The 15197-nt window shown below is 43.2% G+C and overlaps 1 pseudogene; it reads right to left on the bottom strand.

Moving 5' to 3' along the window:
• Positions 1-2154, bottom strand: part of LOC140856193 (uncharacterized) — an 18814-nt pseudogene extending 16660 nt beyond the window's left edge.
• Positions 2155-15197: the final 13043 nt, after the last annotated feature.

Below are 15197 nucleotides of genomic sequence, written 5' to 3'. Positions count from 1 at the left end.
TTTGCCTTCAGCTTAGGTGCTCAAGAACTTGTTGTTTTATAAAAAGAAAATAGAATAGTAGAAGGGGTTTGAGAGAATTCTACTATGAGAGTTAGAGTTCTGTTTGAGAGCCCTTGGGTTCTGCTTAATTCCTCCTTGATATTTGCCTCGGCTTGGACTTGAGCTCTGCCTTAGTTTGGACTTATTTTTACTTTGGTTCGACCTTGATTCTAACTTTGGATCGACCTTTGATTTTTGCTTTGGATTGCTTTAATTCTAACTTTGGATTAGACTTATTTTTGGGTTTCGGATTGACCTGATTCTAGGCTTTGGATTGACTTTGATCTTACTTCAGATTGGCTCTAATTTAGGCTTCAGATTGGCTCTGATCTGGGTTTCGGATTAGCCTTGATTTAGCTTCGGATTAGTCTTGATTTTGCTTCAGATTGGCCTTAATCTGACTTCAAATCGATCTGATTCTAGCTTCAGATTGGTTTGGATCTGGACTTCGAATTGGTCTAGATTTGGCTTTGGATCGATCTGGATCTGATTTCGGATTGGCTTTGATCTGACTTTAGATTAGCTTTAATCTGATTTCAGATCGGTTTGATTCTGAGCTTCGGATTAGCTTTGAATTGGCTTGTAGATTGGTCTTGATTTGGCTTTAGCTCAGTCTGATTTTGGCTTTGGATTGGCTTAGATTTGAGTTTTGGATTGGTCTTGATCTGACTTTAGATTGATCTAGATCTGGACTTCAGATCTAATTTGATTTGGGCCTCGGATTAAACTTGAGTTTGACTTTAGATCAACCTTGATCAGAATTTCGGATGGCTTCAAAATTTCTACAGCTCGGTACTGAGGAATCAGCCTCTTACCCAAGTTATACAGCAAAAGCACTGGGAAGTGAGTGACATAGGAGGGAATGCACCTAGCTTCCACCAAAAATTCCATCTTTTTCCGTGTCACCTTCTTGGATACATTCAAGATGCCAGGCGCCTTAGAGAATGCTGTCAAGAACCTTGACTCCGACCATCCAAAGCTCCTCATGAGCTCCATCTTGGCTGCGAATCTAGCTCTGTTGCATGACTGGAGTGTTTGAAGGACCCAGGCAAACATCCCCGAATGGGTGGGTACACCCAGCTCCTCGACGCGACTGACTAAATGTCGAAGTGAATCTGGCCTCCGAACAATGAGTGATGGGTCTCGCTTCATCATATAAGAGATTCTTTTGCCTGGAATGCCATAGTCCCATAGGAGTGAGAGGTTAGGAATGATCGTCTTCTTGATGTTGCAACCGAGAAACCAATTCCTCCTCTAGAGAAATTTCTTCAAGAACTCCAAGGAGCCGAAAAGGTTCCTCTGAAGCTCGATCCTTGGAAGGAGGGTGCGGCTAAACTTGATGGAAGGATGGAGGACGAGGTGGGGGAGATCGGACTGTGAGAAGCCCAGATCTCATAAAGCTCAGAACTTTGGGGGCAGGGACTTCTCCACGCCAAAGCCAAGATATCTGGGTTGATGAGATACGATCTTCTTGATGTTGGCGTCGTTAAAACCCTGGCTTTTGAAGAAACCAAGGATGGAGTCTGACTGCTGAGGGGATTTGATGCGATGGAGGTGCTTGGAGGCCTTGGCAGCCTAAGACAGGGAGAGGCCACAAGATGCAATGAGGTACTCCACCATGAACTGGGGTCCGAGGAGATGAGCCCTTAATGGAATGGCAAGCCACGGCGGCCGCGGCAGTCATGACGCCATCAGAGCTCGAGGAGAATAGGTTTGCATGAGAACTTCGAGTCTGCTGGCAGGGATGCACGGGTGAAGACTTCAGAGCCTCCATCGGTGACTTCGACAGTGTTGGTTGCGAGGATGCACAGGAGACTTTGGAACCTCTTGGAGAAACTTTGGTGCCATCGACGATCGAACCCACTTCGATCGGGCCCGCATCGGTCGGATCTGCTTTGGCTTCGATGAAGACCGCACGTGGGCGTGCCAAAGGGCCTTGGGCCCACAGTAGATAGTCTTGGTGCCGGCTGATGACGTGCACGCAAGGAGCGCGGCCGCATGCGGGTGGTCATAGCGCCGGCAGGGGATGCGGCCGCCTAGGTGGCTTCGGTGCCGGCCGAAGATGCGCGCGTGGGGAGGTCCTCCACTCCATTCTTTCTCCTCTACTCCAATCATTTGTGGTTGGGAAGTTCTTGTTAGGAGGTTGACACTTGGTCTGAGACTGAGGCTCGGTGTACAGACCGGAATCTCTCCGCTCGGGCATTGTGATGTGTTACCTCAAAATGGGGCCCCAGATGCTTTCTTTCTTCCTCCCCAAGTTGGGGCCTACTAAGTTTTGAAATCGTGCTCGACGGCTCGGGCATCGCGATGTGTTATCTCAGAATGGGGGCCCAGGCACTTTTCTTTCTTCTTCCCCAAGTTGGGGCGTATTAAGTTTTGGGACAGATGCGAGACTACTCCATGCGGTCTTGGTGTCAACATAGAATGCGCGTGCAGGTAGCATGGGGCCGCTAGCGGCAGCCTTGGCATCGTTTGAAGTCAGATGTGCACACAGGTACTTCCTTTCTTTTTCCTCTCTTTTTTTTTTTTTTTTTTTTTGAGTAAAAGCTGTTGCCAGCTCTTTTTCTTTTTTTGGTAAGAAAAAAAAAGTTTTGGTTCATTGGCGTGAGAGTTTTGAACTTTGTATGGGAGCTCTTGGACTTTGTTTCCTTTTTATTACCTGCCTTAATTTGGATGTAATCTTTACTTTGGCTTAGGTGTTTTAGGTCCTACAGCCCTACGAGGAGGAAAGAAAAATAAAAGAGTGGATGGAGACTTGAAAGCTTTTTACCATGAATATTGAATCGTGGGAGTTTCTCCTGCTCTGCTCTGAGCCCACTCTTCTAAGATGTCCTTGAAGATTAGGGAATGTGGATCCCTCACGACGATTTAGGGAGCAAAATTTGAAAGATTTTAATCCATCATGATTTTCCTTGTTTGGATCCTACCAAAATTGTAAATTAAATTTTGAATATAGATAAGGGAACAAAAATGATTGAGAATGAAGGGATTCCTGTAAGGCCCTTCTTTCTTTAAATTTTGCCAAGAATTCAAATTTCAAATTATGAATGGAGGAGCAAGAATGATTTAGGAACTGAGCGATTTTCATAATTTTCTTCTTGATTGGGATCTCCTTCCTCATTTGGAGAGTGAGCCTTCTAATTTTGAGCCTGATTAGGATAGTTTGGAGGACGATGATTGATTCGGAGGTGATCAAATTTGATTGATGTTGGTCAATTTGGGGATGGCCAGTCTGGAGTTTGTCGGCATTCGAAAGATTTGACTGCCAGAATTTCGACGACATTGTGATGATGGGATGAAGTTTCTTTGACTAAATGCTTGCTCCTTCCTACAAACAAGTCTAGCCCCTTCCTCTAGCATCATTTTATTACAGCAGAATTTTTTCTCATAATCGGATTGACTGGAGTTGGGGGCGATGGCAGATCGGTGATGGCAAAACCTACAAGAAAAGTCTTCGATCGGAGGTAACTCCAGCAGGGACCCTCCGACGCTCAAGTTAGAATTCTGGATAACAAAGGGAAGGAGGAGCATGTTGGAAGAGAGAAAATTTCATATCTTAGAGCTCTCCTGTAGGCCTTTATTTATAGGCGAGGCTGAAGAGCCATGAGAAGGTAAGAGAATCAGATGATCAGCCTTGACTTATCTGGAAAGATATAATTATTATTATTTTCTTTATCTGCTTGTCATTGGTTATTATATCGTGGTCATTGAAATTTTGAAAGAGGCGTAGAATTTTTAGATTAGATTTGATCTGACAAAGGGGATCTAAGATCTATCGAGGATCGGATCGGTAGCCAAGCAAGGATCGAAGTTCTCAAAGTAAGTGAATCAGGAGTGGCTGGCCAAGCTACCTTTGTGTCCTCATATACCTCACCTCTTCGATCAGTATGAAATCACCTTCGATAGATATCATTGGATACGAGATGTTTTGGAGATAAAGTTGTTACAACTGGAGAAGATCCACATAGATGGTAATGCTTCAGATATGCTGACTAAATCATTCCCTGCAAAAAAGTTTGCAGGCTGCAGAGCTAGTGCTGGTTTGCTGATCCTCTCCATATGGGCATGAGAGGGACATTTGTTGATGGTGTTCTGCCCACACAGTGGGATCCATCAACCATAATAATAAAATAAAAAAGAACTAGGGCAGTGGATGAAAATAATGCGAGAGAGAGAAGGCATGTGGCATGCACAAGAGAGAAAGAAAAGTGACGTTTTTAATTTTTCTAGCTCTGATTGAAAGGTGATTTCAAGTCTGATCGAGATAAAATTTCAATATATTATTTATAGCAATGAGCTCTACAAAATGAATGGTTCAGATTGCTGTAAAACCTCCTTTTGTGTAACATGCTTATATCCAATTTTGGTAACATTTGTCTTATTTTCTTCTTGTATTCCTCAGTAGTACTAATATATTATACTGAGATGAGTATAGTATATTGATTGGAGAGTTGCTAGTATGTTAGAGAGAAACTTTATTATATCCATTATTTAGTGATAGTGGAAATTTGATCTGGACTTCAATCTTGTGGTTTTTACCTCCACATTGGAGAGTTTTCCACATAAATCTGGTGTCCTTGTGCTTAGCTTGATTTACATTTTGCTAGATTTGATATTGTTGGGTTATTACTTATTTTAATTAGCACATAGGTGATAGAATTTATCCTGAGCATAATTGTATTTGTGCCCTTTCACCCCAACAATAGGTTGGTTGGTTATCAAGTAATTACCCAGATAATTACAGCAAATAATTTTCTAAGTCTATAAGTTAAAGGTAAGTTATTTCTGCTTGCTCCTCATCTAATCAAGATAAATTTTGTTGCTGTTAATCCATTTGATGACTTTCATGCGTGGTGTTACACTTGAACTAAAGACTAGTAGCCTTGATTCACACCCTTGACTGCCATACAAACAAATGCCTTCTCATGCTCATGCACCTCAACAGCTGGAACAAGACAGAAAGTTAGATTCCTGCACAAATTTTCCTTCCACTAGGATGATCCCTTAGAATAAGCCCAGCATCACCCTTCCTTAGATGAGGATTAACAGCAAAATCAAAATTTGTCTTGATGACATCAAGGATTGGATGAAGACAAACAACAGGATTGCTACAAGGATACAGGATGGTCAGAGTTATATTCTCTTCCGGAGGCTGTAGATATCAAGCTATAGATAAATCGAATATGCTTAGCAACATATCCAAACCCACTAACCAATTGAATCACCTGTTAAGAGCAATCTTTAATGGAACTCTCTGGTGTTCCTGGAGGCTCTTTCATTTCTTGTGGTCCACAAGGTCCGTTCTATAAATAAATCAGCATTATTGTATAATTGGGCAAATCTTTGTTGGAATTGTTGTAGCAATGTCATGCTCCGAATCCAAAATTTTTCCTTCTTAGAATTTCCTAAAATCCATCTAAAGAAAAAACAAATAAATAAATGATAATTAATTAAATAATTAATTGATTAAATAACTAAAAGAGAGAGAGAGAGAGAGGGAGAGAGGAATGATCTCCTCTCTCCTTCTCTTCCTCTTCAAAATAGGAGTTCTTTCCCCTTTCTTTCTTTTTCTCTCAATGGTGGTGACAAAAGATCAGAATTGACCACCCCTGATGGCTCTCTACGGTGGTGAAGCTATGGCCTGCCAGTGGCCTCAGTCGGTGGGGTCGGCTAAAAACAAAAATAAATGATTAACTAATTAATTTTTTCATAATCTATCTAAAGAGAAAAAATATATAATTAATAAGTGATCAATTAAAAGAAAATAATTAATTATTTAAAATAAAACCAAAGAAGAGAGAGAAGAATCTTCTCTTCTTCTCCTTTCTCTTCAAAATAGGGGGGTTTGCTCCCCTTTTCTTTCTGACCCATGTATGGCCGCGCAAAATCAGGGCCAGCCACCCATGGCGGTTTTCGATAGCGACGAAGTTATGACCCCGATGGCAGCTGTTGCCGATGGTGGTTAGAGAAATCAACAAAACAAAATAAGGATTGCCCTGTTCACGGTGAATTTGGCTATTTGCGGGCTTCAAATGATAGGAGAAAATTCGAAAAAAAAGGAGAAGGGCCGAGACCTCTTACCAAAGTCTAGTGAGGCCTCACAATAGGATTCTAACAAGCTCTTCCCAGTAGCAACCCATAGAAAGATCCTTAGAAATCTCAGATGATCCACCGCTGTTCCTCAAGAGTTCGGGGTGGATTCAAATGAGAGGGGATCAGCTATTTGGATTAGGGTTTTTAACAATCAATTTTGTTAGCTTTCCTCCCCATCAGAAAGAAGAAGACTCTTACCTAGAGTCTTTTTCCTCCACACACATGATTTAGGCGGGTCATCAGGCTCATTTAGTTTAAGCCTCGTCTAAGAGCCCAAATTAGACTGAGCTATCACATTCTCTTCCCCTTAAAATAATTTTATCCTTGAAATTAACTTGCTTGAGGTACAACTTCAAAAGTACACATCTATCATAACATCTTCGAGCTTATATAGTACTTGTTTCATTAGATCCAATATAATGAAATTATATGACATCTCAAACTCATTCTTTTTATATCAATTTCTTAGCTTTTTCAGGAAAAAAAAATATTTCTATCTTGTATTAAAATATCAAAAATTTTTGTCCATTATGTTGATTGATTAATTTCACATAGAAATCATAATGAACTCAAACTATCTTTAATAGAAAAGAAAGTCTGAAAATCAGACACTCTCATCACAGGCTTCTTTCTTCCTTTAACCTTCCAACAATTCAACGACTAAACTTTCATCTTAGCAAAAAACCTCAAGCATTTACATTAAATAGAGTAACATGAGCTAGGAAAAAGGAGATCTATGCTAAACAATTCCCGATCCAAGTCCAACCAAAGATTACTAATCAGTTAACCTCGAACTTGAGAGGCCCAAGATTCTTCTTATCATTGTCCACAAAAAAGAATCTATCAATATCTAGATTACCATAAAAATCAACAATTTCCTTCTTTCATGTACCAATTAAAGTCTCTTTACTGAAAATCAAATTCAGCATCCGATCATTATACTTAGTAAGTAAGAATTAATATTTTTTACTAGTGTCAAAATAATCAAACCATCATACTTTCGCTACATACTCTGATCTAAATTTATTGAATTTTGTAGGTTTACGGAATGAATTCCGACAAGAATACCACTTATATTAGAATCTAAGAAAGATCTAACTTTTTAAATTTTTAAATAGAATTAAAGTAAAACTTTTAAGTTTCTGTATCCTTATTATGCCTCGAGCATACCACATCAAAATTCAACTTGAATTACTTTCCATGTTTTCCCATACTATTCGCACCAATGACTTGAGGTATTCCCTTTGCCCAACTTAGCACTAGTTCGGACTTAGTAGTAAAGGGCATATGATATGGATAAAAAATTTTTCTTCAGTTTTGATCAACCCTCATTTTAGCCGACCCTTATTTTGGCCAATCCTAACTTTGACTAACCATAGCCTCAATCGACCCATGATATCTTCAAAGCCGACCCAAGGTAGCATTTGAGGAAACTTCAATGCCAAATATACTTGCCTGATTTACTCAAATCAATGAGACTCCAATATTCTCGAGACAGCTTGCTCACAGTAGATAAGAAAAGAGGATAATGACATGCCTCTCCAGATAAGACATGGTATCACAAATATATTCCGCTCAACAAGGCAAGGCTAACAATCCAATATTCTGGATTTTGCATGATACTTCTCAAGGTATGCCATCTCTTCTCTCCAATATATGTTCATTCCTTTCCATCTGTTGCAGACTTTTGATTTAAATATCGGAGGACTCCATCAGAACCAACTCCATCTGAGACTTATTTTGTAGGTACTACCATCATGTCCTACTATCAGTATGTGATCCCTTTGATATCATGAGACTTAGTTATTTAGATTATCTCAACTGCGATCCCTTTGATATCATGAAGAGATACCTTGCATGCTCATGGAAAGTGTGCAACATCAGTATGTAGTGGTTGCCACGACCCCAAGCTCGCGATCTTGGATCAGGGGCATGCCACTTCAAGATCAACTTTTATTTTTAAAGATAAGCAATTTATAAAAGATTTTGCTGAAAGAAAAGGAGAACCCAAATCCAAGATGAGGGAAAATTCTGTGCTGCATTAGTTTTTCTATAGTAACTATGAAAGGATACTATTCTACAAAAGATGTTGCTAGACTTTATCTAAATTTGGATGTCATTTATTAGGATTGAAAGGGAAAAATTGTGTCCAGCAATGAACATTCCATAGATTGCTAAAAACTTTAATGCAATAGAAGGATAAATTATAAGGGATCAATTGGAGTCGTGTAGAGATTTAAAAATATCTTATATGAAATGCATGAAATGAAAGATTGGTGTGATATTTGCCAATTGGGTCGGGCAAGAAGAAAATCAGGTCATATTCCGTTTGGATTGAATAAAGATGATCGCACGTGAAATTGGGTTAAATTTGCATTGAACTAGTTTGCCAGGCCTTCAAACTCCAATTGGGGCTGATCTTATCAGTCTAAGCCTAGCCTAGTTGGAAAATATATAGGTTCAACATGCACTTCCGAAACTACAATTGAGTTTGGCCAGTATGAGGAACTTGGATCTTTGTACCTCCAACCGAACCATGTACAATGTGGCATGCAAACAGATATTCAAAGCCAAAACTCTGATGGTGGCCTAGATCGACTCAGAGCCCGGCTAGTGGCTAGCAAAAGAATTTCATCAAGTTGAAGTCATTGATTTCATCGAGATTGTCTCATCTGTCATGAAACCTCGGAGCATTTGAAGTGTTCTTAGAATTACTATTATTCGAGGATGAAACATCCAGCAAGTTGATGTAGGAAATGCTTTTTAAAAGTACGTGTTTTCAGTTCCCATGTTCCCATATTATATCAACATGCTTCTTTAATTCCTGTCGTGTTGGTAGACATTAATTAGGTATGTGCATACAAAACACCGGTGCTCTGCTGTATTAATTTGTGTCTGAACTAGGTCTAAATTGCTGTGGAACAAACGTAACAATAGAGATGGGTTCAAAGTTTTGGGAAGCAGTAGGATACAAAGCTGCGGCCAATGATTCTTGACTGATGAAATTCTCCCAGAAGTTGCTAATAAACATCTGCCTATGTCAGTTTGGATCATGATCTACAATTAAACATTCAAATCCAGATGCCAGATTAAAATGGTGAAAGATTCAATGCACCATAATCTAATGGACGAGACTATATTATCAATTTTGTTCCGGAGGACTCGTAAATTAGACAGTAAAATGAGGATTCACATGACAAAACAATATTGATTTTTTCATATATTACGGGTAAAAGGTAATTCCATGATACAATTTTTTACGGGAAACCTGGAAAGCAAATCACGCGACCAAAGGGTGGTGCCACAAGGAAGTGCCGACCGCAGCGAGGATGGAAGGGCACAGCAGTCATTGACCTTCTGATGCAATTAACCTCCATACCGTAAAGGATACCCACAAATGCATCTTCGTCAATTTGAAACACCGTCTTGATCTCCCAAAACAGGAGGCCGGCGAGACGGCTATCATATCCTGTCTGGAGACAGGTCCCGGGCAGCTCGATCCCCATCATCGTGGACATCTTGACCAGGCTGGTCTCTCCACCAAGCAATCCATCACAGAACCTCGCTATGTACTTGATATCGTAATTGTTATGATTTGACGCTTCGAGATTCAGCCCACAGCGAGATTCGCGGCAAAAAACGGAGTCCAACGAGACCAAGATCACCCCAAACGGAGCTTGGATAGAGGAGATACGAGCTTTTGAAATCGGCATGACATCCGAGGCGGCGGAGGACCGCCGGCGGAGCGGCAGCATGTGGCCCAGGCAGGGCCAACGCGTGGGATGCACGATCCAGGCGCGCGGCCCAAGTGGGCTAGCGGCCCAGCTGGGCGCGCGCGGGCCGGCCCAGGCCCAGGCACCCTGCCTGGGCTTGTACCCCGATCCACGGTGGATCGGGCGGTCCATGGCTGGGCCTGTGGAACGCATGGGCATTTCTCATTCGTTTCATGCGGTCTACGATACTATTTCATGGACCGATCGTGATCGGACGGCCTAAGAAGTTTTCGGTATTGATCTGACGGTTCAGAGGCTTGATTTGGCTTGTTTAGGAGACCTAAACCTAATCTAATTAGGTTTAAACTCTTGTTTAAGGCCTTTAAAAGGCCTGTGCCTCAATAGAGAGAAGGGGTTCGGTTTTCTGCCGTGGATGCGCCGTACGGAACCGAGAAGAGAGAGAACCGCACTGCTGAGAGAGAAGGAGCAAGAGGCTCCTGGACAGCGGACGCTGGTCGCTTCAGGGGTTCAGGAAGATCTTCCAAGAGAAAGCTTTTCTGAGGGAAACTTCTAGTGAGATAGAAATTGGGTGTACGAGGGTTGAGGGTGAGATCTCCTCTTGTAAAATTTCTTTTTCATAGTGAAGTTTGCATGTCCCGTGGAGGCGAGCCCTTTTGTGACTGATCCATGTATTTTGATTGTTTTGTTTTGTTTCTTCTTTCTTCCTGCTGCATCGCGTAGTACTGAAAAGGTCTTGGGAGGTGGTGTCCTGGCCAGACATCCATCCAACAAGTGATATCAGAGTAAGGCGGTACAAAGATGCAGATTGCAGTGGTGGTGAGCAAGACTGAAGATGGAGAAGACAGGAACAATCAAGGTAGAGATCAACAAGTTTGATGGTAAGAGCAATTTCTCCTTGTGGCATGCAAGGGTGAAGAATGTGCTCATCCAACAGGGGTTGATTGATGCTCTCTTGTGCGATGAGAAGCCGACCACCATGGAGGTATGGGATTGGAAACGGCTACAGATGCAGGCGGTGAGCACTATCCGCATGTACCTGACAGATGAGGTGGTGATCCATGTGCTGAGCGAGACTTTCCCGACAGTGCTGTGGTCGAAGCTCGAGGAGTTGTACATGGCGAAGTCTCTCACCAACACTCTTTTCCTCTAGAGGCAGTTTTACCAACTGCGGATGGCCGAGGGACAGAACGTGCAGGAGCATCTAAGTCACTTCCAGAAGATCCTTACCGACCTCCTCAGCGTTGGTGAGAATGTTGAGGAGAAGACCAGGGCGTTGGTTTTGCTGGCGTCGCTTCCCCCTTCGTACGAGTCTTTGGTGACTGCTCTTCTAGTGGAGAAGAGTACTATCAAGATGGACGAGATCACCATGACGATACTCCAGAACGAGGTTCTCAGGAGGGAGAACCTAGCTTCGAGCTCAGGTGGCGGTAGCTCAGCTTTGGTGGCTTCTGGAGGAGCAAGAGGCGGTAGATGGAGCGACAGGAGATCGCAACGAGGGCGGTCTAAGTTTAGGAGGGACTTGAGCAAAACCAGGTGTTACTGGTGTGAGGAGTTGGGGCATCTAGCCAGAGATTGCCCTCAACTCAAAAATCGGACGGTGGTTGCTGTAGCGATAGCCGGCAGTGATTCAGATGGAGATGTCCTGCAGATATCTGATGAGGTATCTACTTCTTTCCAGTAGTGGATATTAGATTCTGCATGCCCCTATCATGTATGTTGTAGAGAGGAGCAGTTTGACTCCCTGGAGAACAGTGAGGGCACTGTATATCTGCTAGATGGATCGAGCTGTGCGATCAGAGGCATTGAGACGGTCAACTGGAGGACACATGACAGTGTAGTGATGAGATTGGGGGAGGTCGGATACATATCCAATTTCAGGCAAAATCTTATCTCACTGAGCAGATTGGATTCGAGAGGCTACAGGACGATAGTTGGTGGAGAAATTCTGAAGGTGCTACACGACGATAGGATTGCGCTGGAGGGGAAGAAGGGGAGCAGAGGATATTATTACCTGGCAGGAAGCTCAATGGAGGTGGAGCTTCGGGAGCCAGGTGGAGCCCAAAGCGAGGTGGAGCTCCAAGAGGTGGATCGGGCACGAGACAAGAGACTCGAGAGCACGAGAGGCGACGTCACAAGGTGAGATTCCTATTGCCGCAGACGATGCCCCAAGCAGATCTCAGTTCAGGAGGAGCACAGCATACGATGGAGATGGGATCGAGCAGCCTGGCTCGACTCCCATGTTTGCCCATCCATGATCAACAGGCGATTGTCCCAGGACATGGGGGCGAGGAGATCCAGAAGCTCTCGAATTTTGGAGGAGACCGAATATCGAGTCAAGGTGGAGATTGTTAAGATTTGACGTCTCAAGATTTAGCCCATATTGAGCCCACAGCGAGGTTTGCGATGAAAAATAGAGTCCAACGAGACCAAGAACACCCCAAACAGAGCTTGGATGGAGGAGATACGAGTTTTTGAAGTCGGCACGAGATCCGAGGCGGTGGAGGACCACCGGCGGTCAGCGGCAGGCTGGCGAGCAGCGGCGGTGCACGGCCCAGGCAGGGCCAACGCGCGGGATGCATGACTCAGGCACGCGGCCCAGGCCCACGCATGCGGGCCGGCCCAGGCCCAGGCGCCCTACCTGGGCCTGTACCCTGGTCCATGGCTGGGCCTGTGGATCGCATGGGCATTTTCCACACGTTTCACGTGGTCCACGATACTATTTCATAGACCGATCATGATCGAACGGTCCAAGGAGTTTTCGGTCTTGATCCGATGGTTCAGATGCTTGATTTGGCTTGTTTAGGAGACCTAAACATAATCTAATTAGGTTTAAACCCTTATTTAAGGCCTTTAAAAGGCCTGTGCCTCAACAGAGAGAAGGGGTTTGGTTTTCTATCGTGGATGCACCGTACGGAACCGAGAAGAGAGAGAACCGCACTATTGAGAGAGAAGGAGCAGGAGGCTCCTGGATAGTGGACGCTGATCGCTTCAGGGGTTCAGGAGGGTCTTCCAAGAGAGAGCTTTTCTGAGAGAAACTTCTAGTGAGAGAGAAATTGGGTATACGAGGGTTGAGGGTGAGATCTCTTCTTGTAAAATTTTTTTTCATAGTGAAGTTTGCATGCCCCATGGAGGTGAGCCCTTTTGTGGCTGATCTACCTATTTTGATTATTTTATTTTATTTCTTTTTTCTTCCTGTTGCATCGCGTAGTACTGAAAAGATCTTGAAAGGTGGTGTCCTGATCAGATATCCATCCAACAGTAACACCTCTTAAGAAGGCTTCTTGCAAGAATCAAGAACCCATTCAGGGTATCTGGTAGTGGTGCTCCGGTGAGTAGCTTGAGAAGATAGGCTACATCGTACAACCCGTGGAAGGTGATCCATCTGATTCCGTGGCAGCTACGTAGCACCTGCTGCAGCATAATTGAGCAAAGGTTGGCCTCCACACCTTGGCTTCGCATCTTGTCGAAGTCTATCCCGCTTCACTTTAGTAGCTCGAGCGATGCCTCGGAGTGTGCATCCTTGACAGGATCGAAGTCGCTAAAGTTGAACTGCCAGCAGTAGCATCTGGGGAACGGCATGTTTCCTTGCTCATCGAACAGGGCAATACTGAGTTGGATCACCTTCATGCTATCGACGTTTGACTTGAGATCTCGGTACCGCTCTTCTTCTGATGCATAACGGGGTGTGGAACGAAGAAATCCAGGGAACTCTGTGTCCATGGCGATGAAGCGGTAAAGAAGGTAATATCTTTATTGAGGATAATTTTTGATTCTTACTTTTCATTGTTCTCCAATAGGAGTATATATAGATTACAAGGTCTAGCTATTGTAGCAATTACAAGAAGAAGAAATATCTCTATTACATACTAAGTAAAGAGAAACCAAATGTAGAATAGCTAAATAAGGAGAAAGACCAAATAGGAGTGCCAGCCAAATATGAATATGTGTTGACTTGCTAAACATAGAAAAGAGCCAAATAAGAGTGCAAGCCAAAATAGAATGTTGGGTTGGAATGAGTGTGTGCTGATACACCCCCTCAAGATGAAGAATCGGGAGCACGAATCTTCAGCTTGTCCCTTAGGAACCTAAAATGGGAGGTACCCAAGGGCTTGGTAAGAATATCGGCAAGCTGATCTTTAGTGGAGATGAACTGAACAGATAGTTGATGTCTTGCAATACGTTCACAAACGAAATGAAAATCAATTTCGACATGCTTCGTGCGAGCATGAAAAACAGGATTGGTCGACAGATAAGTGGCCCCAATATTGTCATACCATAGAATCGGGGGACCATGTAAGGGATGGCCAAGTTCCTGAAACAATGACTCAAGCCAGATAAGTTCAGCTGATGCATCTGCTAAGGCTTTATATTCAGACTCTATGGATGAGCGGGCAACTATTTTCTGTTTACGAAATGTCCAAGAAATGAGGTTGGGGCCGAGAAAGATTGCATAGCCTCCAGTGGAACGCCTATCAGTCCCACTACCCGCCCAATCTGCATCCGAGAAAGCTTGGAGAGAGCGAGAGGTGGATCGGCGAATGTGTAACCCATGATCAGCTGTAGCTTGAAGGTACCGTAAGATGCGTTTGACCATAATCCAGTGATCAGTATTAGGAGACTGCATAAACTGACATACTTTATTCACTGCAAAGAAAATATCTGGACGTGTCAATGTAACATACTGAAGAGCCCCAACAATGGAGCGATACTGTGTGGGGTCCGGATGGGGAGCACCCCCTGAATCAGAATCCTTGTCATGGCCATTGGGGTCTGAACAGGTTTACAATCAACCATGCCTGCCTTTAAAAGAAGATCTTTAATGTAGCGGTTTTGAGATAATAATAATCCAGTAGAGTTCCGAACAACCTCAATTCCTAAGAAAAAATAGAGATCACCAAGATCCTTAATAGAAAATTCCTTAGCAAGCTGTTGAAGGAGAAGAGAGATCTGACTGGAGTCATTGCTGGTTACCAAAATATCATCAACATAGATGAGCACATAGAGGACATGAGACCTCATCCTTAAAATAAATAATGAAGGATCAGTTTTGCTGGCAACAAACCCTAGTCGGAGAAGAAACTGGGAGAGACGGTGAAACCAGGCACGGGGTGCTTGTTTTAACCCATATAAAGATTTATGGAGATGACAGACATAATCTGGATGGTCGCGGTCCTCAAACCCTAGCGGTTGGGACATGTAGACTTCTTCTGTTAGGTTGCCATGTAAAAAGGTATTATGAACATCTAATTGCCGGATGGACCAACCTTGAGAGATTGCAATACTTAGAATAGACCGAATGGTGGTAGGTTTGATAACCGGACTGAATGTCTT

This window comes from Elaeis guineensis, chromosome 3 (genome assembly GCF_000442705.2).
Source record: "Elaeis guineensis isolate ETL-2024a chromosome 3, EG11, whole genome shotgun sequence".
NCBI lineage: Eukaryota > Viridiplantae > Streptophyta > Magnoliopsida > Arecales > Arecaceae > Elaeis > Elaeis guineensis.
Note: the sequence above shows the minus strand (reverse complement) of the source record. Positions and strands in the feature narration are given on the sequence as shown.